The 16,320-nt window shown below is 37.8% G+C and overlaps 1 pseudogene; it reads left to right on the plus strand.

The window, feature by feature from the left end:
* Window positions 1-13,541: 13,541 nt before the first annotated feature.
* Window positions 13,542-15,359, plus strand: LOC123841254 (large ribosomal subunit protein eL18-like; annotated as a pseudogene).
* The last annotated feature ends 961 nt before the right edge of the window (window positions 15,360-16,320 follow it).

Raw genomic sequence — 16,320 nt, forward strand, 5'->3', positions numbered from 1 at the left:
GTGTCTTCCTCAATTTCTTTCATGAGTATTTTATAGTTTTATGAGTACAGATTCTTTGCCTCTTTGGTTAGATTTATTCCTAGGTATCTTATGGTTTTGGGTGCAATTGTAAATGAGATCAACTCTTTAATTTCTTTTTCTTCTGTCTTGTTGTTGGTGTATAGAAATGCCACTGATTTCTGTGCATTGATTTTATATCCTGCCACTTTACTGAATTCCTGTATGAGTTCTAGCAGTTTTGGGATGGAGTCTTTGGGGTTTTCCACATAAAGAGTGAGAGTTTGACTTCTTCTTTGCCGATTCAGATGCCTTTTATTTTTTTTTGTTGCCTGATTGCTGTGGCTAAGACTTCTAGTACTATGTTGAATAGCAGTGGTGATAGGGGATATCCCTGCAGTGTTCCTGACCTTAGGGGGAAAGCTCTCCGTTTTTATCCATTGAGAATTTGCTGTGAGTTTTTCATAGATGGCTTTTATGATATTGAGGTATGTACCCTCTATCCCTATACTCTGAAGAGTTTTGATCAAGAAAAGATGCTGTACTTTGTCAAATGATTTTTCTGCATTTGAGAGGATCTATTGGATCATATGGTTCTTGTTCTTTCTTTTTTTTTTTTTTTTAAGATTTTATTTATTATTTGACAAAGAGAGAATGAGAGAGAGCAAGCACATGAGACGGGAGAGGGTCAGAGGGAGAAGCAGACTCCCTGCCGAGCAGGGAACCCGATGCGGGACTCGATCCAGGGACTCCAGGATCATGACCTGAGCCGAAGGCAGTTGCTTAAACAACTGAGCCACCCAGGCGCCCCTCTTGTTCTTTCTTTTATTGATGTTTTGTATTACATTGTTTGATTTGCGGATGTTGAACCACCCTTGCAACCCAGGGATAAATCCCACTTGGTCGTGGTGAATAATCCTTTTAATGTACTGTTGAATCCTATTGGCTAGTATTTTGGTGAGAATTTTTGCATCCATGTTCATCAAGGATATTGGTCTGTAATTCTCCTTTTTGATGGGGTCTTTGTCTGGTTTGGGGTTCAAGGTAATGGTGGCCTCATAAAACGAGTTTGGAAGTTTTCCTTCCGTTTCTATTTTTTGGAACAGTTTCAGAAGAATAGGTATTAATTCTTCTTGAAATGTTTGGTAGAATTCCCCTGGGAAGCCATCTGGGCCTGCGCTCTTGTTTGTTGGGAGATTTTTGATGACTGCTTCAATTTCCTTAGTGGTTATAGGTCTGTTCAGGTTTTCTATTTCTTCCTGGTTCAGTTTTGGTAGTTGATACATCTCTAGGCATGCATCCATTTCTTCCAGATCATCTAATTTGCTGGCATATAGTTGCTCATAATATGTTCTTATAATTGTATTTCTTTGGTGTTGGTTGTGATCTATCCTCTTTATTTATTTGGGTCATTTCTCTTTTCTTTTTGATAAGTCTGGCCAGGGGTTTATCAATCTTATTAATTCTTTCAAAGAACCAGCTCCTAGTTTCATTGATCTTTTCTACTGTTCTTTTGGTTTCTATTTCATTGATTTCTGCAATGATCTTTACTATTTCTCTCCTCCTGCTGGGTTTAGGCTTTATTTGCTGTTCTTTCTCCAGCTCCTTTAGGTGGAGGGTTAGGTTGTGTATTTGAGACCTTTCTTGTTTCTTGAGAAAGGCTTGTATTGATATATACTTTGTTCTTAGGACTGCCTTTGCTGCATCCCAAAGATTTTGAGCAGTCGTGTTTTCATTTTCATTCGTTTCCATGAGTTTTTTAAATTCTTCTTTAATTTCCTGGTTGACCCATTCATTGTTTAGTAGGATGCTCTTTAGCCTCCATGTATTTGAGTTCTTTCTGACTTTCCTCCTGTGATTGAGTTCTAGTTTCAAAGCACTGTGGTCTGAAAATATGCAGGGAATGATCCCAATCTTTTGGTACCAGTTGAGACCTGATTTGTGACCTAGGATGTGATCTATTCTGGAGAATGTTCCATGGGCACTAGAGAAGAATGTGTATTCTGTTGCTTTGGGATGGAATGTTCTGAATAGATCTGTGAAGTCCATTTGGTCCAGTGTGTCATTTAAAGTCTTTATTTCCTTGTTGACCTTTTGTTTAGATGATCTGTCCATTTCAGTGACGGGGGTGTTAAAGTCCCCTACTATTATTGTGTTGTTGTCAATGTGTCTCTTTGCTTTTGTTATTAATTGGCTTGTATAATTGGCTGCTCCCATGTTAGGGGCATAGATATTTACAATTGTTAGATCTTCTTATTGGATAGACCCTTTAAGTAGGATATAGTGTCCTTCCTCATCTCTTATTATAGTCTTTGGTTTAAAATCTAATTTGTCTGATATAAGGATTGCTACCCCAGCTTTCTTTTGGTGTCCATTAGCATGGTAAATGGTTTTCCACCCCCTCACTTTCAATCTGGAGGTGTCTTTGGGTCTAAAATGAGTCTCTTGCAGACAGCATATCGATGGGTCTTGGTTTTTTATTCAATCTGATAGCCTGTGTCTTTTGATTGGGGCATTTAGCCCATTTACATTCAGGGTAACTATTGAAAGAAATGAATTTAGTGCCATTGTATTGCCTGTAAGGTGACTCTTCCTGTATATTGTCTGTGTTCCTTTCTGGTCTATGTTACTTTTAGGCTCCCTCTTTGCTTAGAGGACCCCTTTCAGTATTTCTTGTAGGGCTGGCCTCGTGTTTGCAAATTCCTTTAGTTTTTGTTTGTCCTGGAAGCTTTTTATCTCTCCTTCTATTTTCAGTGACAGCCTAGCTGGATAGAGTATTCTTGGCTGCATATTTTTCTCATTTAGTTCTCCGAATATATCCTACCAGTCCTTTCTGGCCTGCCAGGTCTCTGTGGATAGGTCTGTTGCCAATCTAATGTTTCTACCATTGTAAGTTACATATCTCTTCTCCCGTGCTGCTTTCAGGATTTTCTTTTTGTCTCTGAGACTCGTAAGTTTTATTATTAGATGTTGGGGTGTTAACCTATTTTTATTGATTTTGAGAGGGGTTCTCTGTGCTTTCTGGATTTTGATGCCTGTTTCGTTCCCCAAATTAGGGAAGTTCTCTGTTATAATTTGCTCCAATATACCTTCTGCCCCTCTCTTTCTTCTTCTGGGATCCCAATTATTCTAATATTGTTTTGTCTTTTGGTATCACTTATTTCTCGATTTCTGCCCTCGTGATCCAGTAGTTGTTTAACTCTTTTTTTCCCAGCTTCTTTATTTTCCATCATTTGGTCTTCTATATCACTAATTCTCTCTTCTGCCCCATTTATGCTAGCAGTTAGAGCCTCCATTTTTTATTGCACCCCATTAATAACCTTTTTGATTTTGATTTGGTTGGATTTTACTTCTTTTATTTCTCCAGAAATGGTTTCTCTAATATCTTCCATGCTTTTTTCAAGCCCAGCTAGTATCTTTAAAATCATCATTCTGACCTTTAGTTCCAATATCTTACTAGTGTCCATATTGATTAGGTCCCTGGCCGTCAGCACTGCCTCTTGTTCTTTTTTTTTGAGGTGATTTTTTCCATCTTGTCATTTTGTCCAGAGGAGAATAGATGAATGAGAGAACAAAATGATAACAGGGTAACAACATCCCCAGAAAATATACACTAAACAAATCAGAAGAGACCTGAAACCGGGGGAAAAGAAAGGGAAAGAAAGAAAAAAGGAAAAAAAGAGAAAGAAAAAGAAAAAGATAAAAACAAAAAAACAAAAACAAAAACAAAAATAGAATATGATCAAATATGATCAGGCTGGTGCATAGATCAGTCCCACATACTAGATTTTGGGTGTATTTTGGTATGGTAGTAGAAAGTGCCTCCCAAAGTTTTAAAGAAAGAAAAACTTATATATGTATAAAAATAAGGGTAAATATGACAAAGGGATGGAATATGACTGTAAAGATGAAAATTATAGAAGATTTTATAAAAGGAATTGATAAGATAAGACATTGGTTGAAAAAAGGAAGAAGAGGATTTAAAAAAAAAAAGGGAGAGAATGTGATCAGGCAGGAGAGTAGAACAAAGCCATACACTAGAGATTTAGGATATATTTTGGTCTGTTAGAAGAAACTGCATCCCAAAATTTTAAATAGAGAACAACTTATATGTATATACCAAAAATAAAGTTAACTACTATGAAGGGATCGAATATGACTTTAAAAATGAAAAATAAAAAAGATTTTTAAAAAAGGGATTGATAAGATGTTGGTTGAAAAAGGGAAAAAGAAAAATTCAAAAAAAAAGCAAAGAAAGAAAAAGTTAAAAAAAATTAACTTTGAAAGACTAAAGAATCATGGTAAAAAAGCCATGGATTCTATGTGCAGTATTCCCCTAGCGCTGGAGTTCTGCCGTTCTCATTGATCGGTAAACTTGGTCTTGGCTGGCTGTTCTTGCTGATCTTCTGGGGGAGGGGCCTGTTGCCGTGGTTCTCAAATGTCTTTGCTGGAGACGGAATTGCCCCACCCTTTCTGGGTCCAGGCTAAGTGATCTGCTCGGGTTTGCTCTAGGGAGTTTTTATTCCCTGCAAGCTTTCTGTACAGCTTTGGAGGATGAGAGTGAAAATGGTGCCCCCCCCAATCTCTGCCCCTGAGGAGCCGAGAACTCAGGGGCCCCACTCCTCAGTGTGCCCCCAGAGAAAAGCAGTCAGTCACTCCCGACTCCCCGGTCTCTGGCCACACTCCATGCTCACCCAGCCTGTGACCCAGCATTTCTATCTCTGGCACACGACCCCATGTGGAGTCTCCGAACCCAGCAGATTCCTGCAGTGCGCTCCCGTGCCGCTCCTCCCAGGGGAGGAAGGGAAGTCTCCCTGGATCTGCCGCTTATTGGGTCCCTGCTGGAGGAGCTGTGGTCCAACTGTGCTGCAGATCACAGTTTATGGCAACCCCGAGCTGAGAGCCCACTCCTCAGCTCCATCTCTGCAGCCGGCTTCCCCGCTCTGATACCTGGGAGCTCTGCCACACTCAGGCACCCCCGGTCTTTCTGTGACCCCAAGGGTCTTGAGACTACACTGTCGCAGCGAAGGTTCCACCCCCCCACTTAGCCACTGGAGCAACGTCCCTCAGCGGAGCAGACTTCTAGATGTTCTGATTTTGTGCTCTGCTGCTCTATCACTTGCTGGTAGCGGCTGATGGAGGCTCCCTCCCCTGCCATCTACCTTCCTGAATATCGCCTTGGATTCACTTCTCCATATGTCCTACCTTCCAGAAAGTGGTCGCTTTTCTGTTCAGAGAATTGCTGCTATTATTTTTTTAGATCTCCTGTTGAGTTTGTAGGTGTTCAGAATGGTTTGATCCCTATCTAGCTGAATTCCTGGGACCAGACAAAATTTAGGTCTCCCACTCCTCTGCCATCTTGCTCCTCCCCCTCTTGTGAGGCATGTTTGTCTCTCTTCCTTTGTGATCTCTCCAGGCCAATCAGAGGAGAGGAGAATGTTCTCACTGGTAAAGAATGTAATAGGTAGGGGCTCCATCTGCTATCTTCCCCAGAGTATGTGCAAAATGCCCAAATGTTCTCACAGTTCATTAGAGGCAGCCCACCTCCTTCATAAACTGTGTGATTATTTGGAATCCATTTACATTAACAACTAGAAGATGCTATTCTATAAGGTGAAATATCATAAAGCTATTAAAATCAGTTTTTTGAAGAGTACTTACTGATGGGAAAATTCACAAAAATAACATAAAATAAAAACTGCATCCTATTATTTTCATAAAGTATAACCCTAATTATTTCTCCAAAATGCATTAAAAAATTAGAAGAAAATGCATGAAGATGCTATGTGTGGTTTCCCTTGTTTATAGATTACAATGGATTTTATTTTTTTAACACTTTACTTTTTTTTTAGGATTTTGTTTATTTATTTGTTGGAGAGAGAGAGAGCACAAGCAGGGGGAGCAGCAGACAGAGGGAGAAGCAGACTCCCCACTGAGCAAGGAGCCTCATGCTGGACTCAGTCCCAGGATCCTGGGATTGTGACCTGACCCGAAGGCAGAAACTCAACTGACTGAGCCACCCAGGCTTCCCTTTAACACGTTAGTCATGGTACTTTTTAAATTATTATCATTATTATTCTTAGAATAAACATTTTAAAGTACCATCATAAGAGGAATGACCTCTGGAAGGATCAGTAGAAGCAGGGGACCACATCCTTACTCTCTTGTAACCATGTAGAATTTGTGTCTGCATGGACATGTAGAGGTCAACAGAAGCTCTGAACAGATAAGGAGTAAGTGTGTGTTAGGGGAAGTAGTTTAAGAACTGAGAATCATCAAGAAATGGACACAGAAATATAAGGCAGAGAAGGAAAGGAAAGCAGAAGAGGTGATAGTTTCAAAAATATTCATGATGTTCTACATATTAAATTTATGTCACCCGTGTAAGTATTAACACATATTAAAAGGTGATGATATTGGACACAAAGTGAATGGTTAAAATTATGATTTCATGATAAGCTATGACTTGACACAAGAGAATATTAAAACCACTACTTGATAAAAAGCATTTGTTTGTTTGTTTGTTTGTTCTCAGAGTCCAGGAACTTTCACTTTTGTTAGCTTCCCAATTTACTTTAAAATTATGAAAGGGAATTAAAAGAGCCACTTAATTACTGATCTCCTTTAGTTTGCCTATGTGCTATTGAACGTTACATAAGAAAAAACTTTTTATCCGACAAAAAATTTTTTATCTATCTAAAATATATTATTAGAAATTCTGTTTTTTAAGGTAGGATTTATTCTAATTTTTGTGAAATGCTCTGATACACAGTGCCCCCCAATGATTGAAGATGTGCTAAAGATAGACACATATTTATTTAATTTCTTAAGTTATCAGAATTCAGAGACAAATTCAGCCAAGGCTAATTATTAAAATTCCATAAGCTAAATATTCAAGGTATGTCACAATCAGGTCCTATTAGATTGTGGCCTCATTTATTGTCACCCATCATTCTAGAAAGTGAAGTAAGAAGGTTTCTGCTAAATACAATCCAAAAAGATTTGGGGATTTTTGTGTAAAGATGATATCCCCATAAGTACAAAAATAAAATTATAAATGTGTGCTTTGGAAATTGAGCTTTTAAAGGTCACTAAACAAAACTTGTTCCAGAAGATAGCAGGTTCTAATAGCTATATCAAAGTTAAGTTTAAACATGTGCACATGATCCTCTTCCCTACATAGCTTTAGACACAAGTATAAAAACTGCACAAAGAAAATTGTCTTCTGTTTTCAACCCACAATCAGCTTGGCAATAATATCCAAAGCAAAGAGGAATTAGGTTTAATCAAAGTTATCATTCTTATCTCAAATTTGCTATTTGACCAAAAACCTCTTGAGGGGAAGAACTATATCTAAATCATCACCTCATCTGTAGCTACAAGCAAGGTACTCAATAAACATTATCTAGTAAATTCACTCATTTTAATTCAATTCACATTTAATAAATATTGACTCTATAATAGGCAACAATGATACAAAATAACATGGACAAAATATGGATCTCAGCATAACTGAAGTTATGTTGGCCTCAATTTCCACATCTGAATAAAAAAGGTACTGGACAGAATCACTTTCAATGTTCTTTCTTACTCTAAAATACTATGATTCTACTACCCTAATTATTAATTATTTATCTTAAGAAAATTCAATGACACATTATTATCAGCTTTAAATTATCTCTGTTAGTGGTAAAAAGTAGTACAGGGTAGTGGTTTAAAAGCATGGAAATTGAGGTCAGACAGCCTTGAGTATAATCAAGACAGAGTAATCACACAGTAATTTAAAAAGGGAAAATTTAATATAATGAATTATCAACTATAATGAGGGATTGAAATAAGGAGATAGATATTGACTAGTAAAAAAGTAAAGAAAACTCTAAAATATATAGGAATAACAGGTATGAGGAGCAGTCACTACACCTAGTGCCAAGAGAAAACACCCTTCCCTGTACCCCAAGGCTGAGATACAGACCTCATAGTAGAGGGTATAGCTGTGACCCACTGAATGGCAGAGGATTTGCTGTGGTTCCTAGCTGGCCAAAATTGCTGGTAACATGCTCTAAAGTGACTATGAAAGCTGTTCACAGGGAGATGCCTCTCACTACCAAACCAGCCAAGTGGAAGCTGTTGGCTACCATGCACTGCAGGAGCTGGGCGCTAAAAATCTACCCACCACACAGGAGTGGGGTTCTGGAGATACAAATGCCCACTGCAGGAGCTTCGGAAGCTAGGCAATAAAGAAGCCATCCATGCTAGTGGAATCTGCTAATCAAATGCTCCAAAACCAGAAAACAAAACCCTTTCTGCCTGCATTATCTCTCCATCACTCTTTAGTGACAAAACCTAACATTGTGTCAGTTGGCAAAAGGCCCAGATCCATTTTCACAGAGCAGGCAAAAAGGTGAATTGGAGCTGATAGGCAATAAATAAATAAAGGAGCACAGCCCACTCCTTTGACTCTCAACTTCTCTGCTCCTGGCTCCACACATTTTAGCTTCCCTACAACAACAAAACAACTTTACATATCAAAACAACTTTATGTAACCATGTACCATTACCCTTCTTAAAAGAAATTCTCTTCTTTCCCTCAAATGAGAAATAGTCTGAAAAGTCATTGCATCCATTACTAGCTGTATTAATTGTTCCTCATATTCAGTAACAGTCCCACCATTACCTTAAGTCAAAATTAAAAATGAAACTACCAATAGCATGTATATAAATATCATTAAGAGAAAGCAAGAGATGAAGAAAATGGTTAGCCTACAGACACACATGCACACACACACTCACCAGTCCAAACAATCATGCAAAGCTTCTACAGTCCTCATTTCTGTAACTGCTCATTTTAATTAATTAATATATTTAATTAATATCTTTGGCTTCTTTCCTCCATTACTCATTGGATGTTACTTCTGCCATCAGCCAGAACCTCAATGAGCCAGGGTTTCAGTGACTCAAATCTTCATTCATCAATCATCAGTTGTCCCATTCTTACACTTTCAGTAAGTTGCTTGACCTCTCTAAACTCTTATTACTTCATAAAATGGCAACAAAGGTAGCTAGTTCTCATTTCCAAACTTTCTGGTAAGGATTAAATCAGTTAATATATAAGGAGTTCTTACTACATAGTAGGAACTATTATGGAAGTCTTTGTATATGCTACATATATCAATTCTTCCTCTCTTAATAAAAGTGTCAGGGCACATATTGGAAGAGTTGTATGTGCAGCAATATTTTCCTTTTGAATTCCAAAATAATTTTAAGGGCTACATTTACAGATACTTGCATCATGGTCCCTAAACCATGTGCCTGCCCTGTGTCTGCAAATTTCTAAACTTATTACATGGAGGAAATCACTTACCTTAGCTGGAGTTCTTTTCTAATCTACAAAATAAGGGAATTAGAATCTATGTCCTCTAAATTTTCTTCCAACTTTAGCATATATGATTCTATTTCTACAACTTCAGAGCTCTGTCCAGGTATACTTATATAGTGAACATATAGTGAACAAATGAAACTTTAGTTTGTGTAAAGAGCACTCTTTGGAGTAGAATAATATCAATTCAAGTGACACTGTTTACTAGATATATAACTTTGAGTGATTTGCTTATCTTTGGGGCCTAAGCTTCTTCATCTGTAAAATAGAAAAAAATAAAGACCTCACGCACATTATCATGCAATAGGAGTTCAACTAATTGTAGCTAGGCTGCCTTTTCAAATTAAAGTCTGCTTTGATTCTAAGACATAGTATCATTATGTTATCATCCATGAAGAAAGAAAAAAAAAAATAAAGGAAAGGAAGGAGGGAGGGAGGGAAGGAGAAAAAAAGGGAAGAAGAGAGGTAGGGAGAAAGGAGAAAGGAAGGAAGGGAGAAAGGGAGGGAGACAGGGAGAGTTTCCAATTAATTCAAGATTGTAGTTGCTTTCCAATATCAGAGATGTTAAAAAATGTATGTGTTTGGGAGGATAATTTTAAAATCAGCAAAAAAGGCAGTACTGTTATTATTATCTTCTGAACATATACTCTTCTGGTTAAAAAAGCAACAGTCATTTTTCAAGCTTCAACTCCAGCATTTAAAACATTAAATCAATACTATAAAATGTGAAACAAGCCATTACTACATGTCCTTTATGGAAGGGTAGGATCAGTGTGTTTTATGATGAATTACTGAGTGCCTACTATGTGAAAGGTAGGATGTTGGGTGACTGAGATACAATAGTGAGCTAAAAGAGAATCCCCGTTAATATTGCAGCACACAGCCTGGAAAGGGAAAAAAAATATATTGATGTAATTGTGGAGAGGATTGAGTAAAGATGGGAAGTATTTGAAAAATAAAATTGTAGAACAAAACTGAACTTTTTTTCTTAAAATAGGATATTAAATCTTAAAAATGTAAACATTTTTAAGTACCTACTCTGGAAAATTTTACATGTATAGAATGAAAAAATAGTCTGTTAAGTTGGATCAATATGAAACAAATGATTCAGTGACTAGGGCAAGGTGCTTCTAGGATTAGAGTAAGAAGCCTAGAGCATTAGAAACATTTATAATGAAAGTTAAAACATTGATCTCTCTCCAAAGAAGGAAACATCATAAAGAAAGTTAAAATATCCATTTCCGGGCGCCTGGGTGACTCAGTTGGTTAAGCGACTGCCTTCGGCTCAGGTCATGATCCTGGAGTCCCTGGATCGAGTCCTGCATCGGGCTCCCTGCTCGGCAGGGAGTCTGCTTCTCCCTCTGACCCTCCCCCCTCTCATGTGCTCGCTCTCATTCTCTCTCAAATAAATAAATAAAATCTTAAAAAAAATATCCATTTCCAAAATATCCATTGGTTTATGAATCTACTGTCTTCAAGAATCTTGGATTCTGATTCTTGAATTAAACAAACAAAATGCATGAAGGAAAATAGATTTGCTAGTCCCAAAACAAAAGGGGGTGGAAGGTGATTCTATAGAACAAGTTTCTAATCTGGAAACAAAATGACAAGCTCTAAGGTTTTAGTGTCATGTCCCTCAAGAACAAGCCAACATTCCTTAACCAGGTAATAGTGGGCATGGCAACACTGGACCAGCAACAGAGCCAGAAGGCATTTCATAATCTTTTATTTACTTAAAAGTATACCTTGTACATCTGAGGGAAAAAAATATATATATTCATTTTTTCTTCTATCTAGTATAACTTGTTTTGTTTTTAGTTTAAAGCTATTGTAGAATAGATAGGCATTTTGCTTAGCGTTTTTCACAGCAAAACAAGTCACTGATAAAATGGAAGTGAAAAGTATATTAATGAGACTTCTAAAGGTAATTTTGTTAACTCTTCTCCCGACAGAGAGTTTCACAGGCAGAGGGATGTTAGTATAAAATTGTATAGATTTCTGCAAAAAGGAATTCTCCATTTCAAATAGTCCATTGTTATTTATACATGAAGGCAAATTCTTTACTTCTGTTCCATAAAAATTAAAAAATAAAATATGCAGGGGCGCCTGGGTGGCTCAGTCTGTTAAGTGGCTCAGGTCATGATCCCAGGGTCCTGGGATCGAGCCCCGCATCGGGCTCCCTACTCAGCGGGAGGCATGCTTCTCCCTCTCCCTCTGTCTGCCACTCTGTCTACTTGTGCTCTCTCTCTATCTCTGTTAAATAAATAAATAAAAATCTTAAAAAAAAAAAAAACCAAAATATGCAATATCCTTTGGCTTCTTGTCCCATGTAAATTAACTTCTTTTTTTTTCTTTTTTCATATTTATTTATTTAATTAATCTCTACCCCCCAATGTGGGGCTTGAACTCACAACCTTGAGATGAAGAGTCACATGTTCCCCTGAGCCAGCCAGGCACCACCGCATGTCGATTAACTTCTTAAAGTGTGAAGTTAGGTATGAAGTTTTGGGTTTCACTGATGACCTTGTAACAACATACATGATTTAGCAAGAATTTTCTGATATTTCATTTTGAAAGACCAAAAAAAAAAAAAAAAGAGTCAGATTTTATATGCTATATAATGTAGTTAAATGAAAATATATAACCAATTGTTTTGCCTCAGGAGATATGACCCATAATGATTACCCTGTTATTTTTTTTCTGCTCTTCTCTCTTTGAATCTCTATGCCTGATAAATCTTCGATCCCTAATCTGTCTACACTCTTGTTTTCCCTCTATCTACAATGCTTAATATCTGCTAAACATTTAAAATTTGTTATTGGTTAGAAAGGAAAATAGGGTGATAGAATGCCTTACTTGTATAACTACTAACGCATAACAGTTACACAGATATTACCTAGCATATGCTTATCTTAAAATAAAATCATCTCAGAAAGGAAATAAAGCCTCAGAGGGTGAAGAAAAAGAGGTATTTCTGAACATATTGTGGAAGAGCACAGATTCAATTAATGAACTCAGCTAAGTTAGAAAAAAACAACTAGAATTTGGAATGTGAGTGACAAGAGTTATAATTCTTTGTTAATAATGATCTTATCCATTAGAGAGAGGGTTAGAAGTGAGGCACAGAAGGTAAAATAATAACGACACATTTCTAATTCTGAGTACAGCAAAAGCAGAAAGATATACAATTCTGGAAAAAAACCAATCCTAATAAATGTCAATCTATGAAGAGTAGATATATGGAAAAGCCCAGGGACAGTTTATAGAACTCAGAATTTCCATTCCCACTATAGGCTTTGGTATCCAATCTGCCCACAGAAGGATTTTTCAGTTCCTTGATTTTTTTCTTATGAAAGAAATGTACTTAGAATTTTCTGGTTAAACCTTATGAATCTAACACATGCATTTATTTCCGATCCATCTAAAAACATCCCAAAATTATAGCAATTAAAAAAAGGATAGGCTTACAAAGTGAAAAGGAAGGAAGGAAGGAAGGAAGGAAGGAAGGAAAGAAAGAAAGAAAGAAAGAAAGAAAGAAAGAAAGAAAGAAAGAAAGAAAGAAAGAAAGAAAGAAAGAAAGAAAGAAAAAGAAAAGGAAAGAAAAGAAAGAAACCAGAACAATGTAGAAAAGAGATGTTAAATAATTTGGAAACTGGAAGCCAGGTAGGCAGTTATTACTAATTTAGGAGACCTGAATGGAGATGTGTATGTGTGTGTGAAAAGAATGGGGATTACAGCAAGAATCACTGTTTCGTACCACAGGAGCCTGAAGAGTTGAAGGGATCAGTTCCTTCAGTGAAGGTGCAAGGCAGAGCAGAAAGCAAGGTAAGTGGCTGAGTCTTTAAAAAGAGCTGCTATATTTTCTTCTATCCCGAGAAGCCAAGTAATTATCTCTCTCCTACCCCTGCTAAAGTTAAAGGGTTTAGTTTCTGGAAAAGTTGAACAATGGAGGATCTCATCTAAGGATATAAAGCATAAATAAGGAGAAGAGGTAAGTAAGGAACGAAAAATAGAATTTGAATGATAATTCATTTAATAAACACTGAGTCCATAGACACTTCCTCATCCTGGGGCCTGGCCTACTAGCATCCAAGTCAAAATCCCCATGCAGGAAATAGAAGGAAAAACCAAATCAAAAGAAAAAAAAAAATTCCTATCCATACCGACAATGGGAGATCCCATCAAACACAACAAAGAGCCTGAGTTCTTCCCTGGGTAAAACTCATCAGTAAACCAGCCCCGCCTGAGAAAACAGGGCTCCAATAAACTCTTAGTGCCTCACTCTTAATATAAATGAGAGGCCAAGGACTACCAACCAGTTGTGAAAAATCTCTAATATAAAATATGAAAATGAAAACATACAGAAAAACAAACAACAACAACAGCAACAGCAAAAAGAAGGGAATTTAAGGAGCAAAAATAAAAAAAAAATTATTTTCCTTAAAGAAATAAGATAAATATACCTATGCATAGCCACAAATCAAAATGCTACAAAAGGGGGTTATTTCAGATAACAAGAAGAATGTCTTAGAAAATTAAAATATAATAGCAAAACTAAAAATGAAAGAAATATTGAAAAACAAAGTTGGTGGTATCTCCCAGAAAATAAAGCAAAAATAGAAGAAAAATAGGACAGAAAATATAAGAAAAAAAGATTAACTCAGTAAGTCCAACATTTATATACTGGGAGTTCCAGATAAAAAAGCACAGAAAATGGAAAGGAAAAATTATCAAAGAAATAAAATAAAACAAGGAAAATTCCCCTAATTAGATATGGATATCCACATTGAAAAGAGCTTAAAGGATCCAACACAAATGAATGGAGAAACAAAGCAAAAACAACTCACATCAAAGTCCATCACTGCAAAATTTCAGAGATGAAGGAGGAGCCTGAAAATTTCCTGGGAAAGAGACAAGATTCACAAGCATAGGTCTGTGTCTAAAAGTACCATCTGCCTTCTGAGCAGCCATGTTGAAAGCAATAAAACAAATGTAAAAATGCTTTTAAAATTCTGATGCATGATTTGCTACCTAAAAATTTAAGTCCAAACTATCAACTACGAGAATAGGAAAAAAATTCCCAATATAAGTGCTCTCAAAAAATTTTCTTCCTCCATATAATTACTGAAAGTTGCTACAGTGTGGTCTCCAGCAAAACAAGATACTAAAGAAGAAATGAAGGTATAATCTATCTTCAAGCTTTCTATCAAACGGAGTTCACAGTTCCAAAGAAGAGGACCCTGGATGATTATCGAATTTATCTGGAGGATATGGATAATTTTTATAGTATCATTGGAAGGGCTACAAAACATGCCATGCACTGTCACCAGAGAAATGAAACGTTTTACACCTCTTGAGCTGTGCTGAGATTGGAGGTGGGAGAAGTGCCATAATTGGACTTGGCATCCTCCACAACAAGGACCAAAAGGTTAACTGTGAAGATTCCAAAAGCTAGGACATCTATGAAAGGCTTTTGGTCAAGCGGTATGATTTTCTGGCCAAACAAACCAACTCCACTTACAACCAAGTTGTGCTGAAAAGGTGGTTCATGAGTCGCACCAACCTGCCGCCTTCATCCTTTCCCGGATGATCTGGAAGATGAAACTTTCTGGCCAGGAAGACAAAAGAGCTATTGTTGCAGAGACTATAACGGGTGACCCGAGCATCCATCCAGGAGGTACCCAAACTGAAAGTGTGCACACTATGCTGAAAACAGCCTCGTGCAGAACCTTCATCCTCAAGGCTGGAGCTAGAGCCTCACCTTCATCCAGCTGGCCCTGTACTCCCCCAAGCGCGGCAGGGCTGTGCTGCTCTCTGCTCCTCTGAAGGGTCCAGAAGTGTGCGGGCATTTTAACAAGGCCGGGAGACCCTGTGCAGCCACACTACACCCTACATGCACTCCAAGGGCCAGAAGTTTGAGCTCACCAGAGTCCAATGGACACACCGTGGTTACAAAAACTGCCCCCAGATCCTGCTTTGTTATTAAAAAGATTTTGGATGCAAGAAAATAAATTAATTACACATTTTAAAATGGATTCATGAGGCCCTTTTTTTTTTATTCTTATGTTAACCCCCATACATTACATCATTAATTTTAGATGAAGTGTTCCATGATTCATTGTTTGTGCACAACACCCAGTGCTCCATGCAGAATGTGCCCTCCTCAATACCCACCACCAGGCTAACCCATCTTCCCACTTCCCTCCCCTCTAGAACTCTGTTTGTTTTTCAGAGTCCATCGTCTCTCATGGTTCGTCTACCCCTCCGATTTCCCCCGCTTCATTCTTCCCCTCCCGCTACCTTCTTCTTCTTCTTTTTTTTTTCTTAACATATATTGCATTATTTGTTTCAGAGGTACAGATCTGAGATTCAACAGTCTTGCACAATTCACAGTGCTTACCAGAGCACATACCCTCCCCAGTGTCTATCACCCAGTCACCCCATCCCTCCCACCCCACCCCCAACTCCAGCAACCCTCAGTTTGTTTCCTGCGATTAAGAATTCCTCATGAGGCCCTTTTATCTTTCACATAAAACCACCAGAGATCTTGCTTTTGGACACTTACACAATTGCAAGGCAGATACACACAGCTCTAGAAACTTCGTGGGAAACAAGGAGAAAAACAATGATTTGGGAGAATCTTATGATTACAGACTGGGGGTTCCAGCAGGGTTCCACGTGGTCAAGCTTGACTTCTGTAGCAGTACTAAGAAAACAGCAAGAATATCACAGGGATGGGAGAGGGCAGTTAGTGCCAGAGGCCCTTGCAGGTATTTGCTGGGGGTGGTGAGCTGTCCCTACCCACACCAAGAGTCCCACCTTACAGTGTTATCTCTGCTACCATAAGAGAAAGCATCCCCTGCCCCCTTTTTTTTATGCATCATGAGCAAAAGCATAAAATCTGCTGTGAACACATTTGACTGAGCCATCCTAGCTTACACATTTGT

The sequence above is a fragment of the Mirounga angustirostris genome, unplaced genomic scaffold (genome assembly GCF_029215605.1).
Source record: "Mirounga angustirostris isolate CCGP_5_RB_7025 unplaced genomic scaffold, mMirAng1.0.hap1 SCAF_1, whole genome shotgun sequence".
Taxonomy (NCBI): domain Eukaryota; kingdom Metazoa; phylum Chordata; class Mammalia; order Carnivora; family Phocidae; genus Mirounga; species Mirounga angustirostris.